Genomic DNA, 18,605 nt, shown 5'->3' with positions numbered 1-18,605 from the left:
AATATAATGACAATAAAGTCCATTCTATTCTATTCTAAGGAGGGCAGGTAATATTGCTTGTGACTCGAGCAAATGCAAACTCCCTTTGGAGAGCCAGTGACTTACAGCAACAGTAGCTATAACAGTCCAAGTTTAGAAAAACAATATGTGGAACTCGAAATTATACGACTTGAAAGGGAATTTGACACAGGTTCCAATGTTAAGTTAATTGTCTTAATATGTCCAAATGACTGCTGTGAAAAACGACTAACCACAAAGCTAGTGGTGGCCTAAGACTTTTGCACACGACTGCTGGAGTGAGACTGTGGCCTAATCATTTGAATATAAACATAGGAAGACCACAGCTCACAATAACACCGCCCATGTCCTGGTTGACCAATAATATTGGAACATTGTAGCCAGGAGTCCTTACCGGAGCCCAGAGCACTGCAGGGCACCAGAAACACCCTCTGGACTTGGCATCATCACCTGGGAATCTCTTGGATGAACACGATCAGTCTCACATCCGCCATCATCATCATCGTGTATCAGCATGTGTCTCCACACGTGCGCGGCGCACATGAAAGCACACTTTAAAATGGTGTCAAGGAGGGGAAAAAAAAAAAAACAAGGAACCAAAAAAAAAAAAAATCACTTTTTCTTTTTTACACTTTTTCATTTTCTATCACCTCTGACTGACCTGCAACCTCCCCCAGTTGTCATGGAAACTACTCAGGTCAGTGTTCTCCCCACCGCCAACCTCCTTGCTGATGATGCTCCTGCAATGCATTGTGGGATCCGTGCTTTGCTACTTCACACAACAATGTGCAGTACCGTCAAGGCCAAACATGACAACTAGAAACACTTCTGTTGTAAGTTGTCTACGTGTGAACGTTTGCCGGGGACCTTCGCATGCTGCCCGGTGTCAACTAAAAAAAAAAAAAAAAAGGAAGAAAAACCTCAACGTCACCTCTATATTGTTCTGTTCCTAACGTTTGTATGTATGAGTGTGGCAGTTCTGTATGTATGTGTCAAAGAAAACAGTTTAATCATCAGCCAGACGTATGGCAGGCGGGGCTAAAAGGCGACCTTTCATCTCCATTCGTTCTATGCAATTAATCACATTTGGTAAAAAAAATGTTTAAAAAAAATACACAAATACAACCAAATGAGGCGAATCATGGGGGAAAGTCTCAATCACTTGCTATCATGTTGTTTTGACATTGTTTATATTGCGCAACGTAAACTGAGGGTATTTGTTTGTGTTAATAATGGTTGGTTTAGGGCAGGGGTCACCAACGTGACAGGTCCCCTGTTGGCCTGTTCTAAAAATAGCTCAAATAGCAGCACTTACCAGTGAGCTGCCTCTATTTTTTAAATTTTATTTATTTACTAGTAAGCTGGTCTCGCTTTGCTTGACATTTTTAATTCTAAGAGAGACAAAACTCAAATAGAATTTGAAAATTCAAGAAAATATTTTAAAGTCTCGGTCTTCACTTGTTTAAATAAATTCATTTATTTTTTTACTTTGCTTCTTATAACTTTCAGAAAGACAATTTTAGAGAAAAAATACAACCTTAAAATGATTTTAGGATTTTTAAACACATATACCTTTTTACCTGTTAAATTCCTTCTTCTTCTTTCCTGACAATTTAAATCAATGTTCAAGTATTTTTTTTTGTTTTTATTGTAAAGAAAAATAAAAAATGTTTAATTTAGTTCTTGATTTTAGCTTCTTTTTTTGGACGAGGAATATTTGTGAAATATTTCTTCAAACTTACTATGATTAAAATTTAAAAAAATATATTCTGGCAAATCTAGAAAATCTTTAGAATCAATATTAAATCTTATTTTAAAGTCTTTTGAATTTCTTTTAAAATTAATGTTCTGGAAAATCTAGAAGAAATTTGTCTTTGTTAGAAATATAGCTTGGTCCAATTTGTTATATATTCTAACAAAATGCAAATTGGATTTTAACCTCTTTAAAACATGTCATCAAAATTCTAAAATTAATCTTAATCAGGAAAAATTACTAATGATGTTCCATAAATTCTTTTTTAATTTTTTTCAAAAAGATTCGAATTGGCTAGTTTTTCTCTTCTTTTTTCCAATTGAATTTTGAATTTTAAAGAGTCGACATTGAAGATAAACTATGTTTCAGAATTTAAATTTTTTCCTGTTTTCTCCTCTTTTAAACCGTTGGATTTTAACCTATTTAAAACATGTCATCAAAATTCTAAAATTAATCTTAATCAGGAAAAATTACTAATGATGTTCCATAAATTATTTTTGGAATTTTTTCAAAAAGATTCAAATTAGCTAGTTTTTCTTTTTTTTTTTTGGTTGAATTTTAAAGAGTGGAAATTGAAGATAAACTATGTTTCAAAATTTAATTTTCATTTTTTTCCTGTTTTCTCCTCTATTAAACCGTTCAATTAAGTGTTTTTTTATCATTTATTCTCTACAAAAAACCTTCCGTAAAAGGAAAAAAAATGTACGACGGAATGACAGACAGAAATACCCATTTTTATATATATATACACATACATCTTGATTGGATTATCCAGAGAATAGTGCTCGATACCGTGGTAGAGCGCAGTATGTAGGTGTGGGAAAAATCACAAGACTACTTCATCTCTACAGAACTGTTTCATGAAGGGATCCCTCAATCATCAGGAGATTTTTTTTTTTTGTGTGTCCTTGATCTCCTGATGATTGAGGGAACCTCTCATGAAACAGTTCTGTAGAGATGAAGTAGTCTTGTGATTTTTCCCACACCTACATATATATACACATATGTATTTATTAAAGGTAAATTGAGCAAATTGGCTATTCCTGGCAATTTATTTAAGTGTGTATCAAACTGGTAGCCCTTCACATTAATCAGTACCCAATAAGTAGCTCTTGGTTTCAAAAAGGTTGGTGACCCCTGGTTTAGGGTGTGTTCATGTTTGATGGGAAATAGGAGCTTTGGGTGTTTTAAGGTTGGACACAAAAGGCTCCGTTGATAACAGAATATATTACTAACAGTTGGGATTAATTTATAGTTGAGATATTTATTCAGAAAGATATTCCTATACACACATTTATATATAAATATAGAGAAATAAACTTTATACAGATTATAGCAGGGATGGGAAACCTTTTTCCAAAAATGTCAGGAAAAAATGATGCATTGATCAAACAAAATGTTTGTTATCATATTGTGATCACTTGCGGGCTTTTTATTGGCCGCATGTTTCCCACCCCTAGATTACAGAATATACGTATTCTGCTCAGGGGCCGATGGCTATATGACTCAAAATACAACCTACTGTAGTGATGATCTGCCTGAATGTTTACTTCTTTCAGATATGTCCAAGATGGTTTTTAGAGAAGCACATGTGATACCATTTGCAGAAAGAATGCATACAGTATTACTGCGGGCCACTTGTCAAACACGCCAATAACTACAATATAAAAGGAAAACAAATATTTTGTTTTGTGTACAAATCACTTGAAAATGCCATAAAACAGGACAAAAAAATATTTTTGGTGCAATATTAATATATTTCAAATTTTATTTTATAATAAAAAATATAGGAATATAAAGCTATAGATTATTTCAGAAAGGAGCAAAGCAAGATTTACAGGAATGTAAAAATACTGGAAAGTATCTTTATTATAGCCTCATGTGGAGAAACACTAAAGGGGTCTTAAAATGGGTTTGTTTTGACCATAGATAGGCTCTTCATGGCTTGTGATAATTAAATATATGCTGATGTCCCCGCCATAAGATTTAATAGTTCTGTCTAAATGTTTTAGCTCAAGGTGACTTAAATAATTATGCATAAAGCAGCAAGGGCTTTTATCCGATAATAGGAGTTATTGAAGAAAGCCATTGAACCTATTGTGCACTCTGTGTGTCTATTTCTAGGAATAATAGTAAGAGACGTCACTTGAGGCCGCCAGTGGAGGAATTCACCAGTCCACACCATGTTGAAAGCACAAATGTAGACAAGGAATATCATATGGAGATCACATTTTCTTTGGAGCGAGCCAACCTCTAATATTCTCCATGCACTTGTAAACTGTTTTGAAGTGGAACGTTGGTAAAATAGAAAAAAGCTTTATTTTGGATAATTTATTGTAGTTTGAGGCCCTAAGAGGACACCAAGCCCTCTTTTGTCGTCATAGGTTTGCCTGCCTCAGCAATAATTGACCTGTTTGTCTTACATGTTAAAATCATACATGTACTTAAATACATTTAAATAATAACAACATTGTCCCTCTAAATTTTCAGCAAAAAAATTGACAAACATATATGTTTATACAGACATATGTTTCAATTATTATTGTTGTATTTAAATATATATTATAATTTTGGACAATAAATGTTGAGCATATAAAAGTTTTTTTTCTTACATTAAAAATCCATGAAACAAAAAATCTACAGGTACTCACGTAAAAATTATTTCAAAAATACATAATTTTTTTTTGTTTTGTACAATTTTGTATATTGTTTTTTGACTTAAAAAATAGATAAAGCTAAAATCCAATTTAACAGCTACTATAAATGGCACACAGTGTGTAAAAATTGCACTTTTAAGTTATTACACAAATTTTCCAGCCAGGTATAGATGGGGGGGGGAAATACTGCTGTCCAACAAATATCACATCCATTTATTTGATTTATTTTCAAAACAAAGACAGTTTTTTTTTAATTAAAAAACATAGGATATTTGTCACAACAAAATGTAAATGTGCAATTAAATTTTATTTTATTATTTTTCCCCCCTTCATGAAATAGGACATATGTAAATGTTGCTCTGAGATTTTGGACTGGGAATCCAAACCATTGGCAACATTCAGTTGTACAGTATGTAGGACATATCACTGTTTTAGAGAGAAATATCGAGAAGTGAAAAATATATGTATACAAATACAGATATATATGAGGAGGGACATTTAAGATAAGAAAGACAAAGAGAGGAAATAGCTATAAAATCATATTTTTGTTTATAATGATTGCAAAACTGCATGCATGAACTGAACCTGCCCTCACCCATTCTGAAACTCCGCCCACTCAAGCCCCTCCCATTGACCTTTCGAGCCACGTTGACATTCCACCTTGGGCTGCCAAGTTTGTTTTTTTTGTATTCTTACAAATTTCTCTCATTGTAAATAGCAGACGAGAGTCGGTCCGCCTGAGACGTGGACAACAACATGACAGACGTGTTCTTTTCGACATGTAAATGTCAGCAGCAGTCATGTTAACACACACAGGCACGAGCGGGGTGGGGGCCTTTTGCACACTGCACGGCAACATAAGCTGGAGCGTATGCAAGCCTGAGCCTCCTTACACCCCCAACATGTGCTTGTTTTGTGTATACAAACCACTTAACCAACAACAAGAGCTCATTTGAATAATAGCGGACAACAACTTGCATCACGTGCGTGGCTGGCTCGTGCCGACTGTTTTAAAATCATCTAAAAAAAAATATATCGTAATCTGATATTCAAGAAAAGAGAAACATATTGGTCTGTGTGGACTTTCTATAAATGTTGTGTTTGCAAAATGAGATGCCATCAAAAACAAAATGTTGGGGATTTCTTTTTTTTTTCTGGCTTCCATGTAAATTTTCAGGGGGTAAGGGGTAAATAACAAGGAGGGGGCCTGAAATGGACAATAAGTGTAAAAATATGAATAATAAACAAAAAAGATTGTGGAGATGAAAAAAGGAGCCTAATAAAGACAACGTGTTCAATTCACTGTTGTAAGTGCAATGAGCTAAACTTCCTGTTCTCCCTATTGTAAAACCTTGTGTATGTTTCCGTGTGTTCCTCCTGTAAATGGGTGTAGTAGACCTGGTGCATCATGCCATGTAATGTGATGAATGACAAATTATGACCTTCTCGATACGTTGCAATCAGGAAAAATTAAAGACAAAGACATAAAACTCTTGTCCCATTCTGGTGTGGTTTATTCAGCACTCGAGCAATCACAATTTACTTTGAGGATCGTGCAAAAGCCGACTAACAAGTGGTTTCATATTGCAGGGTTTCCCGCGGCGCTTTGTTTTTAAGGCGGCTGCTTTAACAACAAAGAGCCACCGCCTAAACCAGGGGTAGGGAACCTATGGCTCTAGAGCCAGATGTGGCTCCTTTGATGACTGCACCTGGCTCTCAGATAAATCTTAGTTGCCATTGCTTAACACGGTAAGTAATGAATAATTCCGCAGTGTCAAAAATAACATTCAAAATATAAAACATTCTCATGCATTTTAATCCATCCATCCGGTTTTTACCGCACCTGTTCAAGAAGTCGCATTAATGGTAAGAAGTATTTTATTTATTGTTGGTTAGCTTCAGAATAACAATGTTATTAAAAAGAATACAATACTTATTATACTCTAAACATGTTGGTGTTACTTAAAAGTACATGCATTTAGTTGTATTCAGTCTTAAAAAAAATGTTATATCGCTCTCACGGAAATACTTTTTAAAATATTTGTCTCGTATGGCTCTCTCAACCAAAAAAGGTTCCCGACCCCTGGCCTCAACTATCCATCCATCCATCCATTTTCTACCGCTTATTCCCTTTTGGGGTCGCGGGGGGTGCTGGCGCCTATCTCAGCTACAGTCGGGCGGAAGGCTGGGTACACCCTGGACAAGTCACCACCTCATCGCAGAGCCAACACAGATAGACAGACAACATTCACACTCACATTCACACACTAGGGCCAATTTAGTGTTGTCAATCAACCTATCCCCAGGTGCATGTCTTTGGAGGTGGGAGGAAGCCGGAGTACCCGGAGGGAACCCACGCAGTCACGGGGAGAACATGCAAACTCCACACAGAAAGATACCGAGCCTGGATTTGAACCCAGGACTGCAGGACCTTCGTATTGTGAGGCAGACGCACTAACCCCTCTGCAACCGTGAAACCTCCCAGCCTGGCCTCAACTAAAGTCTTAAAAAAAAAAAAATTCAGAGTGGTAACAGCCAATTAGCAGTAAGTACTCAGAGCTCACGGCAGATGCAGGTAGAGAGGAGAGACGTTACAGGTTAGCAGAAAGGTGAAGCGGACTCTCCCCAAATGATAATAAACACCTCCCAGTCAACTACCAGCAACATCACTATGAGCCTCGTATATTGCCATTCAGCTTACTGAGCCGTGGAGAGACACCACCTTGACTAACGAATTCTGGTTGGAAACACTGTATTGTATACTGGGAGAAATGACACCCCTTCTTAACTGTCTATGTGACGTCAAGGCTTGGTTAGCCCAGAATTTTTTAATAATGAATGAGGGAAAAACGGAAATTTTAGTTTTTGTTCCGGCCCTCACTGACTTGGGACCATTGCAAAATGATGTGCGTCCCAAAGTCACCAGCCTTGGCGTCACTATAGACAGCGAATTTAAACTAGACAAATAAGTCAATGGCGTTTTAAAATCGTGTTTTTATCACCTTCGTCTTTTAGTAAAGGTTAAACCGTTTTTATCTTTTAACCTTTTTGAACAAGTCGTGCATGCTTTTATTTCAAGTGGCCTGGACTACTGCAATGCACTTTATGCTGGCATTAGCCAAAAAGCTCTCTCCCGGTTGCAGTTAGTCCAGAACGCGGCAGCAGGACTTTTAACAGGGGCCAGGAAACGCCAGCATATAACCCCAATTCTTCAGAGTTTGCACTGGCTCCCTGTTCATTTTAGAATTGATTTTAAAACATTGCTGTTTGTTTTTAAATCTTTACATGGACTGGCACCTCAATATATCTCGGACCTCATCCAAATTTACATTCCTGCGCGCGCTCTGAGGTCCGAGAGCCAGCTCCAGGTCGTGGTGCCCAAGACCAGACTTAAAACCAGGGGAGACAGGGCTCTGGAACACTCTGCCCCTCCATGTTCAAACTGCTTCCACAGTGGAGTGTTTTAAGTCTCGTCTTAAGACCCACTTTTATTCTTTGGCTTTTAACACTACGTGAGTTGTGTGGTCCTTTGTCCTCTGTGTTTTTTATACACTTTGATTTCTATTTTACTGTTTTAATTGATTTTACCCTTTAAAATAGTTTTTAATCATATTTGTTTTTATATTGTTTTTATTGGTTTTATATTTATTTATTTTTTGTTTTTATTCAGTCATTGGTGGAGCATAATATATATATGTATATATATATATATATATATATATATATATATATATATATATATATATATATATATATACATACTTTTTTTATTTTATTTTATTTATTTTTTTACAATTGTTTTTAACATGGCTGTGCAGCACTTTGGAAACATTGTTGTTTAAATGTGCTATATAAATAAAGTGGGTTGGATTGGATTGAAATGTAAACTTAATAAAATGATAAATAAATGATAAATGGGTTGTACTTGTATAGCGCTTTTCTACCTTCAAGGTACTCAAAGCGCTTTGACACTACTTCCACATTTACCCATTCACACACACATTCACACACTGATGGAGGGAGCTGCCATGCAAGGCGCTAACCAGCACTAGAGATGCGCGGATAGGCAATTATATCATCCGCATCACCAAAATCGTCATCCACCCGCCGTTCACCCGAACCAACATTTTATCAGGACCGTACCCGCCCGCCAAATTACATCAGAGGTTGGCCACCTTTACCACTCACGGAGCTACTTAAAACTGTTTCACAGAGTAATGAAGTCAATTGGGGCCGCTAACGTTCTCGCGACTATTCAATAGCGTTCATCCTGATGACATTGCCTTTGTCACCTTCAACAACATGTACGAACCGATTGTTGATACAACAACATGTTGTGTGCAGCTTCCGCAATCACACGTATGAGATTGAAAGGCATACTGGGTGATACAGAGTACACTGATGGCTGTGATATAAACAACTTTAACACTTACTAATATGCGCCACGCTATGAAGCCACACAATACAAGATTGACAAACACATTTCTGCCCTTTGTATTCATGACACTTCCTGAATACATTTTACACCCCCCACCTTACCGACGAAGTCAGGAAGTTTCATGAATACAAAGGATTATGGGTATTTGTTGTGTTGCGTTTATGTTGTGTTACTGTGAGGATGTTCTCCCGAAATGTGTTTGTCGTCCTTAATTGGTGTGGCTTCACAGCGTGGCGCATATTACTAAGAGTGTTAAAATTGTTTATATCACAACCATTAGTGTACTCTGTGTCACCCAGTATGCCTTGCAGTCGTGTGCGTGTTGCCGCGGAAGCCACACACAACATGATGCTGGACTCACAAGCACATCGTACATGTTGCAGTAGGCGACAAAGCCAATGGCTTCATAGCATGCACTAGTATTTAATATCTGGGTGACTGCCGGCAGTCATTCCAGAGAATAATAGCGTCTCCTGTTGTCTTTTTCGCTTTATGACACGGGTCTTAAATGGCTCTTTAATGGCAAAGGATACCGATTCCAGAACATTGTATATCAAATATCTCCGGATGGTACAACCGCCACCCGCCCGAATCTAATTAAAATCAATTTTTTCTTCATGTCAACCGCCCGACCAGCGGCACTCCGCGAATGAGACCGCAAACCGCGCATCTCTAACCAGCACCCATCAGGAGCAAGGGTGAAGTATCTTGCTCAGGACACAACGAGGTTGGTACTAGGTGGGGATTGAACCAGGGATCCTCGGGATGAGCACGGACACTCTCCCACTAAGGATATACTTTGTCAACTAGGGTTGTCTGGTATACCGGTACTAGCATAGTATCACGGTACTAATGAATCAAAAACGGTACTATACTATGTTTGAAAAGTACCGGTTCGCCATGTTTATTTATTTTCTTTACAGGCATTACGGCGCATCATCACGTCATGACATTCCTGGTTTTACGAGCAGAGGAGCATGTTCGGCAGCGCACAATCACAGAGTACTAACAAGCAGACACAGTGTGTGGACAGAAAAGGGAGAACGGACTCATTTTGGCTTAAAAACTAACGATAAAGGTGAAGCTATAACACTGAAACGCCCTCAGGAAGAGGTGCTTTAAAAGATGGCTTGCGAGTTAGCGGCTAATGTCTATCCGCAGTCTGCAGTGTTTTAGCTTCTTCTAAATCAATAATCCTCGCCTCCATGGCGACAAATAAAGTGAGTTGTTTTTTTTACAAGTATCATCCCTGCAGGACGAGGAATTGCTAAACATGCTTCACTACACACCGTAGGAGGATACGATAGCTCACCGGTGTCACAATGTAAACAAACGCCATAGGTGGATTAACACCTGACATCCACTGCAATGATAGCAAGTACAAGAGCGTATTTAGTCATATGATCACATGAAAATATTTTTTCTTTAAAAAAAAAAAATCATATCATATTTATAAACTCAGGAAATACGTCCCTGGACACATGAGAACTTAAATGATGACCAATGTATGATCCTGTAACTACTTGGTATCGGATCGATACGTAAATTTGTGGTATCATCCAAAACTAATGTAAAGTATCCAAACAACAGAAGAATAGTTTTTTTTTAATAACATTTTAACAGAAGTGTAGATAGAACACGTTAAAATGCAAAATAAGCAGATATTAACAGTAAATGAACAAGTAGATTTATAATATTTGTTACAGCTTGGTTCTCATAATTTTGACAAAATAATAGAATGGGAAACGACAAAATATGTTATTGCATATGCCAGCAGACTAATTAGGAGTCTTTGTCTGCGGCATAGCTCGGTTGATAGAGTGGCCATGCCAGCAACGTGATGGTTGCAGGTTCGATTCCCGCTTCCGCCATCCTAGTCACTGCCGTTGTGTCCTTGGGCAAGACACTTTACCCACCTGCTCCCAGTGCCAACCACACTGGTTTAAATGTAACTTAGATATTGGGTTTCACTATGTAAAGCGCTTTGAGTCACTAGAGAAAAGCGCTATATAAATATAATTCACTTCACTTATTTACTACTAAAAGACAAGTTGTCTAGTATGTTCACTATTTTATGTAAGGACAAAAATGTTCTTCTATTGTAATAAGAAACAGATGTTTAATGTACTCTAAGATTTTTTTGTTAAAATATCAATCAATCAATGTTTACTTATATAGCCCTAAATCACGAGTGTCTCAAAGGGCTGCACAAACCACAACACAAACCACTACGACATCCTCGGTAGGCCCACATAAGGGCAAGGAAAACTCACACCCAGTGGGACGTCGGTGACAATGATGACTATGAGAACCTTGGAGAGGAGGAAAGCAATGGATGTCGAGCGGGTCTAACATGATACTGTGAAAGTTCGATCCATAATGGATCCAACACAGTCGCAAGAGTCCAGTCCAAAGCGGATCCAACACAGCAGCAAGAAAATTAAAATAAAAATAAAAATAAAAAATAAAAATAAAAATAAAGCCCATCCATCCATCCATTTTTCTACCGCTTGAATTATAAAACATGTTTTTGGTTCCCTTTCTTTAGGGAACCAAAATTTAAAAAATAAAATGAAACTTTGCCTAAAAGTCAATATTTTAATTGTTCAGATATGGTCAATTTCCTTTCTACTTTAAAACAATAATGTTAAAGGCCTACTGAAACCCACTACGCAGTCTGATAGTTTATATATCAATGATGAAATATTAACATTGCAACACATGCCAATACGGCCTTTTTAGTTTACTAAATTGCAATTTTAAATTTCCTGCAAAGTGCTTTGTTGAAAACGTCGCAGTATGATGATGCGTATGATGACGCGTGCGTTTCACATCTCGGGTTGTAGCGGACATTATTTTCCAGCCCGATCCAAGCTATAAGTAGTCTGCTTTAATCGCATAATTACACAGTATTCTGGACATCTGTGTTGCTGAATCTTTTGCAATTTGTTCAATTAATAATGGAGAAGTCAAAGTAGAAAGATGGAGGTGGGAAGCTTTTAGCCTTTAGCCACACAAACACACGGTGTTTCCTTGTTTAGAATTCACGAATGTGAAGCTTTACTATGGATCAGAGCGGTCAAGCGAAGATGGATCTCGACCAAATGTCAACCGGCAGTTTTCGGTGAGAAAATTGTGGCAATAAGTCAGGTCTTACCGGAGACACCAGCGGAGCTTCGTCCTGCTGCAGCGCGTGACTTCCCTCAGAGACTCTGGCCGTCAACACACCCGTGGCCACACCCCTCCGACTTTAGGTACTGTATAATCTCACTAAAATAATAGGCAGATAAGGAATTTATCCTAGGAAATGTGTCTAATAACATCTGAAATCGCTTATTTTTTTTTTTAGTCCTTCACTCTAAATTTCCTCATCCACGAATCTTTCATCCTCGCTCAAATTAATGGGGAAATTGTCGCTTTCTCGGTCCAAATTGCTCTCGCTGCTGGTGGCCATGGTTGTAAACAATATGAGGATGTGAGGAGCCCTACAACCTGTGACGTCACACGCACATTGTCTGCTACTTCCGGTACAGGCAAGGCTTTTTTATTAGGGACCAAAAGTTGCAAACTTTATCGTCGATGTTCTCTACTAAATCCTTTCAGAAAAATACGGCAATATCGCAAAATGATCAAGTATGACATAGAATGGACCTGCTATCCCCGTTTAAATAAGAACATCTCATTTCAGTAGGCCTTTAAAGTACCAGACATTGTCACACACACACTACGTGTGGTGAAATTTGTCCTCTGCATTTGACCCATCCCCTTGATCACCCCCTGGGAAGTGAGCGGAGCAGTGGGCAGCAGACGTGGGTAGTAACGCGCTACATTTACTCCGTTACATCTTCTTGAGTAACTTTTGGGATAAATTGTACTTCTAAGAGTAGTTTTTATGCAACATACTTTTACTTTTACTTGAGTATATTTATAGAGAAGAAACACTACTTTTACTCAGCTCCATTTATCTGCAATCAGCTCGCTACTCGCTACTTTTTTTTTTATCGATCTATTAATGCACGTTTTGTTTGTTTTGATTTTGTCAGAGACGCATTCAAAGTAGGATCTACGCATGCCTGCGTTTCACCAATCACATGCAGTCACTGGTGACGTTGGACCAATCAAACGGAGCCAGGTGGTCACGTGACCGTCACACGTAGAACCTGACATGTGGAAAAACGTATTAGGGTGTTATCCTTTAATTGGTCAACTGTACGGAATATGTACTGTACTGTGCAATCGACTAATAAAAGTATCAATCAATCAATCAAAAGTGTAAAGGAAAAAAGACACTTTTTATTTCAATCGTACTTCCCGTCAAAAGCCTAAAGACTGATCGCACAGTTTCTGTCTTCACAATAAAAGTGCCGCTCCATCGCGCCTGCGCTAAAAAAATAAGAGTCTCCGAAAGCCAGCGCAAACAAACTAGCAAACTACGGAGTTTGCCGCCAATGAATTTCTTGTAAAGTGTATAAAAACGAATATGGAAGCTGGACAAATAAGATGCCAAAAAAAAACGACTTTCATGATGTATTAGACATGAAGGAGGAACTTTTTTTCTCCTCCATCTGAAAACCGGGACGTTATCAGCACTACTGTCTGATTCCAATCAATGCAAGTCATCAGAATCAGGTAATCCACCAACTTATATTCTTGTCTTCATGAAAGATAGGAATCTATACGTTAAACATGCATGTATTTTCATTAAAACACCTTTAACATGTGAACAAAAACGGCAAAATAAATAAATATAAATTATATACTGTATACATAAAGGTATATATATATATATATATATATATATATATATGTATATATATGTGTGTGTGTGTGTGTGTGTGTGTGTGTGTGTGTGTGTGTGTGTGTGTGTATGTATATTTATATATGAGGTAGATCACCTCGACTTGATCATTTATTAAGTAATTGATTAACGTTGAAAAACTTGTTCGGGTGTTACCATTTAGTGGTCAATTGTATGGAATATGTACTGTACTGTGCAATCTACTAATAAAAGTTTTAATTAATCAATCAATCAATCAATCAATCAATCAATGCTTACTGAGCCTATGGTGCTGTTAAGTTATTGTGGCTCAATTTTCCTTAATTTTTTTTTATTTTAATGTATTATTTAATTTATAATATTGTTTTAGTTGCTTAAGAGATATTCCTGGCTCTGAATTTGTTCATTGCAATTTTTATGTTTTTGTGCATTATTTGTTGCCGTAATCATTAAACGATCAGGTTACTCATCAGTTACTCAGTACTTGAGTAGTTTTTTCACAACATACTTTTTACTTTTAATCAAGTAAATATTCGGGTGACTACTCCTTACTTTTACTTGAGTAATAAATCTCTAAAGTAACAGTACTCTTACTTGGCTACTCTACCCACCTCTGGTGAGCAGCAACGGTATCGCGCCCAGGAATCATTTTATGGTGATTTATATGCACACTGAATGTGTGACAACAATGACATTTTTCAATGTTATTCATTTCTTTGACAAGCAATTTAATTATGGTCATACGCTTGTTTGCTCAGGGCTATGATTTCAATACTATTGAAGATCTTTGCTCCTTCTCAACTCTGTGGTAATATTATTTTCACAAAATGCAACTAATTGTACTTTAATGTTAAATCTTACTTGTGAAAAGTAATCCCACGATTCCTATTTTCCACAGTACGCTCATTTGAGCAGGAAAACGCTGAACACCAGCCCGTTTTTTACCTGTCAACTGTCAGTTTAGGCTGCTAGCAGGATCCTCATCACCACTTCAAGATGGCGGCCCAATTTCTCGCGTCACAGCAGCCAATGCTGTGTCTACTTAATAGATGTCTATGAGTTGAAGTAACGCTGTATATTGACATGTAGTTTCTATAGTATATTCCTTTGGGAAAATATTTTAATATTTTACTACGTATACCACAATATGTATGTCCATAAACATTCATGTAATGCGTTCAACATTGCAATTAGCAGTTAGCTTACCTGTTGTGTGAACGCGGCCAGTAAGGAAAGAACTGACACGTCTTCTGCCGGCGTAACGATTCCTAAGGACGGTTATGACAACAAGCATTATCTACAACTTAAATCACCTTTCTAAAGTTAAAATACTACAATTATCCTCAACATTTCACTTGAGGTGACACACCGGCCGGCGTTGATTGACGTCTGTGAAGTTGCCACGGCCAAATGTATCCCTCCGCGTGGCCACTGCACTGTTTCAGCTTGTGGGTGGAACTATTTGATTGGCGGAAGAGCCGCATCACATACTTTAACTGGGTATAGTTTTTAATCCTAAATCAGGGGTGTCCAAACTTTATCTACTGAGGGCCGCACACTGAAAAATCAAAGCAAGCGGGGGACATTTTGATAATCTTTATTTTAAAAAAACAATTCAACATATGTATAAAAAATATAAATGTCGGCCTCCACTCAGGTTTGATCCTAGGGATCCCAAAGCGTTTTGGTCAAAAAAACATTAAAAATGTGTCATTATTAAGTATTATTTTTTTATTATTATTCAAATTTTGAAAAACTAGATCAGGGGTCACCAACGCGCCAGGTAGCCCATAAGGACCAGATGAGTCGCCCGTTGGCCTGTTCTAAAAATAGCTCAAATAGCAACACTTACCAGTGAGCTGTCTGTATTTTTTAAATTGTATTTATTTACTAGCAAGCTGGTCTCGCTTTGCTCGACATTTTTAATTCTAAGAGAGACAAAACTCAAGTAGATTTTGAAAATCCAAGAAAATATTTTAAAGACTTGGTCTTCACTTGTTTAAATCAATTACTTTTTTTTTTTTTAACTTTTCTTCTTATAACTTTCAGAAAGACAATTTTAGGGAAAAAATACAACCTTAAAAATGACTTTAGGATTTTTAAACATATACATTTTTATCTTTTAAATTCCTTCCTCTTCTTTCCTGACAATTTAAATCAATGTTCAAGTACATTTATTTTTTTATTGTAATGAATAATAAATACATTTTAATTTAATTCTTCATTTTAGCTTCTGTTTTTTTGACAAAGAATACTTGTGAAATATTTCTTCAATCTTATGATTAAAATTCAAAAAAATTATTCTGGCAAATCTAGAAAATCTGTAGAATCAAATTTAAATCTTATTTCAAAGTCTTTTGAATTTTTTTTAACATGTTTTTTGTTCTGGAAAATCTAGAAGAAATAATGATTTGTCTTTGTTAGAAATATAGCTTGGTCAAATTTTGTATATATTCTAACAAAGTGCAGATTGGATTTGAACCTATTTAAAACATGTCATCAAAATTATAAAATTAATCTTAATCAGGAAAAATGACTAATGATGTTCCATAAATTCTTTTTTGAATTTCTTCAAAAAGATTCAAATTAGCTAGTTTTTCTCTTTTTTTTTGGTTGAATTTTAAAGAGTGGAAATTGAAGATAAACTATGATTCAAAATTTAATTTTCATTTTTTTCCTGTTTTCTCCTCTTTTAAACCGTTCAATTAAGTGTTTTTTTCATAATTTATTCTCTACAAAAAAACCTTCCGTAAAAGGAAAAAAAAATGTACGACAGAATGACAGACAGAAATACCCATTTTTATATATATATTAAAGGTAAATTGAGCAAATTGGCTATTTCTGGCAATTTATTCAGGTGTGTATCAAACTGGTAGCCCTTCGCATTAATCAATACCCAAGAAGTAGCTCTTGGTTTCAAAAAGGTTGGTGACCCCTGCTCTAGATCAACATTAGGTCTATCTGTCAATACAATGATTTTAAAGATTTAAGTTTTATGATTTAAGTTTTTTTATGGAAAAATCACAAAATATGCAAATTATTTTCACCTAATGATTTTTTTAAGTGGAATATTTTGAGATTTTATAATAATTGGAGCATTAAAAAGGCAAATAACTCATAATTCCATTGATTTTAATTCATTATTCTTTTTTATCAATAACACTCAAAAACAAATCACACTAAATTTATTGGGATCCAAAAGTGTCCTACTCATTAAAGTGTTAGAAAATAAATTATACATTTTTTTTACTGTTTACTTTTAACAAAATAACCTCGAGATCAACTTAAGATCTATCTGTTATTTATAAGTTTTATTGTTGTTTGTTTGTTCATTTTAGGCCCTTCTTTAAAAAAAAACTGCTCAGTTTTTTATATGGCAAAACACAAAATATGCAACATTTTCCCCCAAAAATATCTCAAAGTGGAAAATTTAACGTGACGTAATTGAAGCCTTGAACAGGTCAATAATTCATAATGACATTGATTTTGATTCATTATTATTTTTTAAAGAAACAGCCTGCATGGCAGCTTTGTGTTATTAGAATAAATATTGCAACATTTTCTTGTAACATTTCACCCATTTGCTCCTTAATATCACTCTTTACGTTGTAAAAATTTTTCAATCGTATTTTCTAAATGTGCCGTAGGGCCGTTGAAAAATTACATGTGGGCCGCAAATGGCCCCCGGGCCGCACCTTGGACACCAATGTCCTAAGTGCACAATGCATTAGTAAAAATGATAGCCAAATATGTGGTATGAATTGTTTTAAGGATATAGAAAGTGTTTCTGAGTGTGTGTGAATGTTACATGGAGGGCTTATTTGAGTAATTTTGATTGAGACTTTTATTAGTAGATTGCACAGTACAGTACATATTCCGTACAATTGACCACTAAATGGTAACACCCCAATACGTTTTTCAACTTGTTTAAGTCGGGGTCCACGTTAATCAATTCATGGTATATTTATAAAGACTAAATGCATATAATATTCATCCACCCATCCATTTTTCTACCGCTTGTCCCTTTCAGGGTCACGGGGGGGCAGGGGTCTCTGGAACCAATCTTAAAAATCATAAATTAGTGTCAGTACTTGCTGGAACACCCATCTATCTTCTTCCGCTTCTAAGCGGTCGGGTCACGGGGGCAACAGCCTAAGCAGAGAAGCCCGGCCTTCCCTCCCCCCAGCCATTTCCATCCATCCATTTACTACCGCTTGTTCCCTTTTGGGGTCGCGGGGGGCACTGGCGCCTATCTCAGCTACAATCGGGCGGAAGGCGGGGTACACCCTGGACAAGTCGCCACCTCATCGCAGGGCCAACACAGATAGACAGACAACATTCACACTCTAGGGACCATTTAGTGTTACAAATCAACCTATCCCCAGGTGCATGTTTTTGGAAGTGATAGGAAGCCGGAGTACCCGGAGGGAACCCACGCATTCACGGGGAGAACATGCAAACTCCACACAAAAAGATCCCGAGCCTGGATTTGAACCCAGGACTGCAGGAACTTTGTATTGTGAGGCAAACGCACTAACCCCTCTTCCACCGTGAAGCCCCCCAGCCATTTCGTTAGACTTAAACAAGTTGAAAAACTTATTGGGGTGTTACCATTTAGAGGTCAATTGTACGGAATATGTACTGTACTGTGCAATCTACTAATAAAAGTTTCAATCTATCAATCAAAAGGTCATATTCAGAGTCCTCATGTGTCCAGGGACATATTTCCTGAGTTAATAAACCTAATCTATCCGTCCATCTTTTTCCGCTTATCCGAGGTCGGGTCACGGGGGCAGCAGCCTAAGCAAGGAAGCCCAGACTTCCCTCTCCCCAGCCACTTCGTCCGGCTCCTCCCGGGTGATCCCAAAGCGTTCCCAGGCCAACGTGTCCTGGGTCCTAACGGTCGGACGTGGCATCCTGACCAGATGCTCGAACCACCTCATCTGGCTCCTCTCGATGTGG

General features: G+C 37.0%; 1 long non-coding RNA gene across 3 annotated transcripts in view; it reads right to left on the bottom strand.

The window, feature by feature from the left end:
• LOC133555232 (uncharacterized) overlaps nt 1-16,729 on the bottom strand; it is a 238,561-nt gene extending 221,832 nt beyond the window's left edge. For 2 of the 3 annotated variants that reach the window (XR_009807295.1, XR_009807296.1), the window contains exon 1: nt 14,850-16,729. This is a non-coding gene — a long non-coding RNA (uncharacterized LOC133555232). The remainder of the gene's footprint in view (nt 1-14,849) is intronic. The other variant, XR_009807297.1, reaches the window with a different exon arrangement.
• Between the last annotated feature and the right edge of the window lie 1,876 nt (nt 16,730-18,605).

This window comes from Nerophis ophidion, linkage group LG06, assembly GCF_033978795.1.
Source record: "Nerophis ophidion isolate RoL-2023_Sa linkage group LG06, RoL_Noph_v1.0, whole genome shotgun sequence".
Classification (NCBI taxonomy): Eukaryota; Metazoa; Chordata; class Actinopteri; order Syngnathiformes; family Syngnathidae; genus Nerophis; species Nerophis ophidion.
The sequence above is the reverse complement of the archived record's forward strand: the minus strand, read 5'-3'. Positions and strand labels throughout refer to the sequence as shown.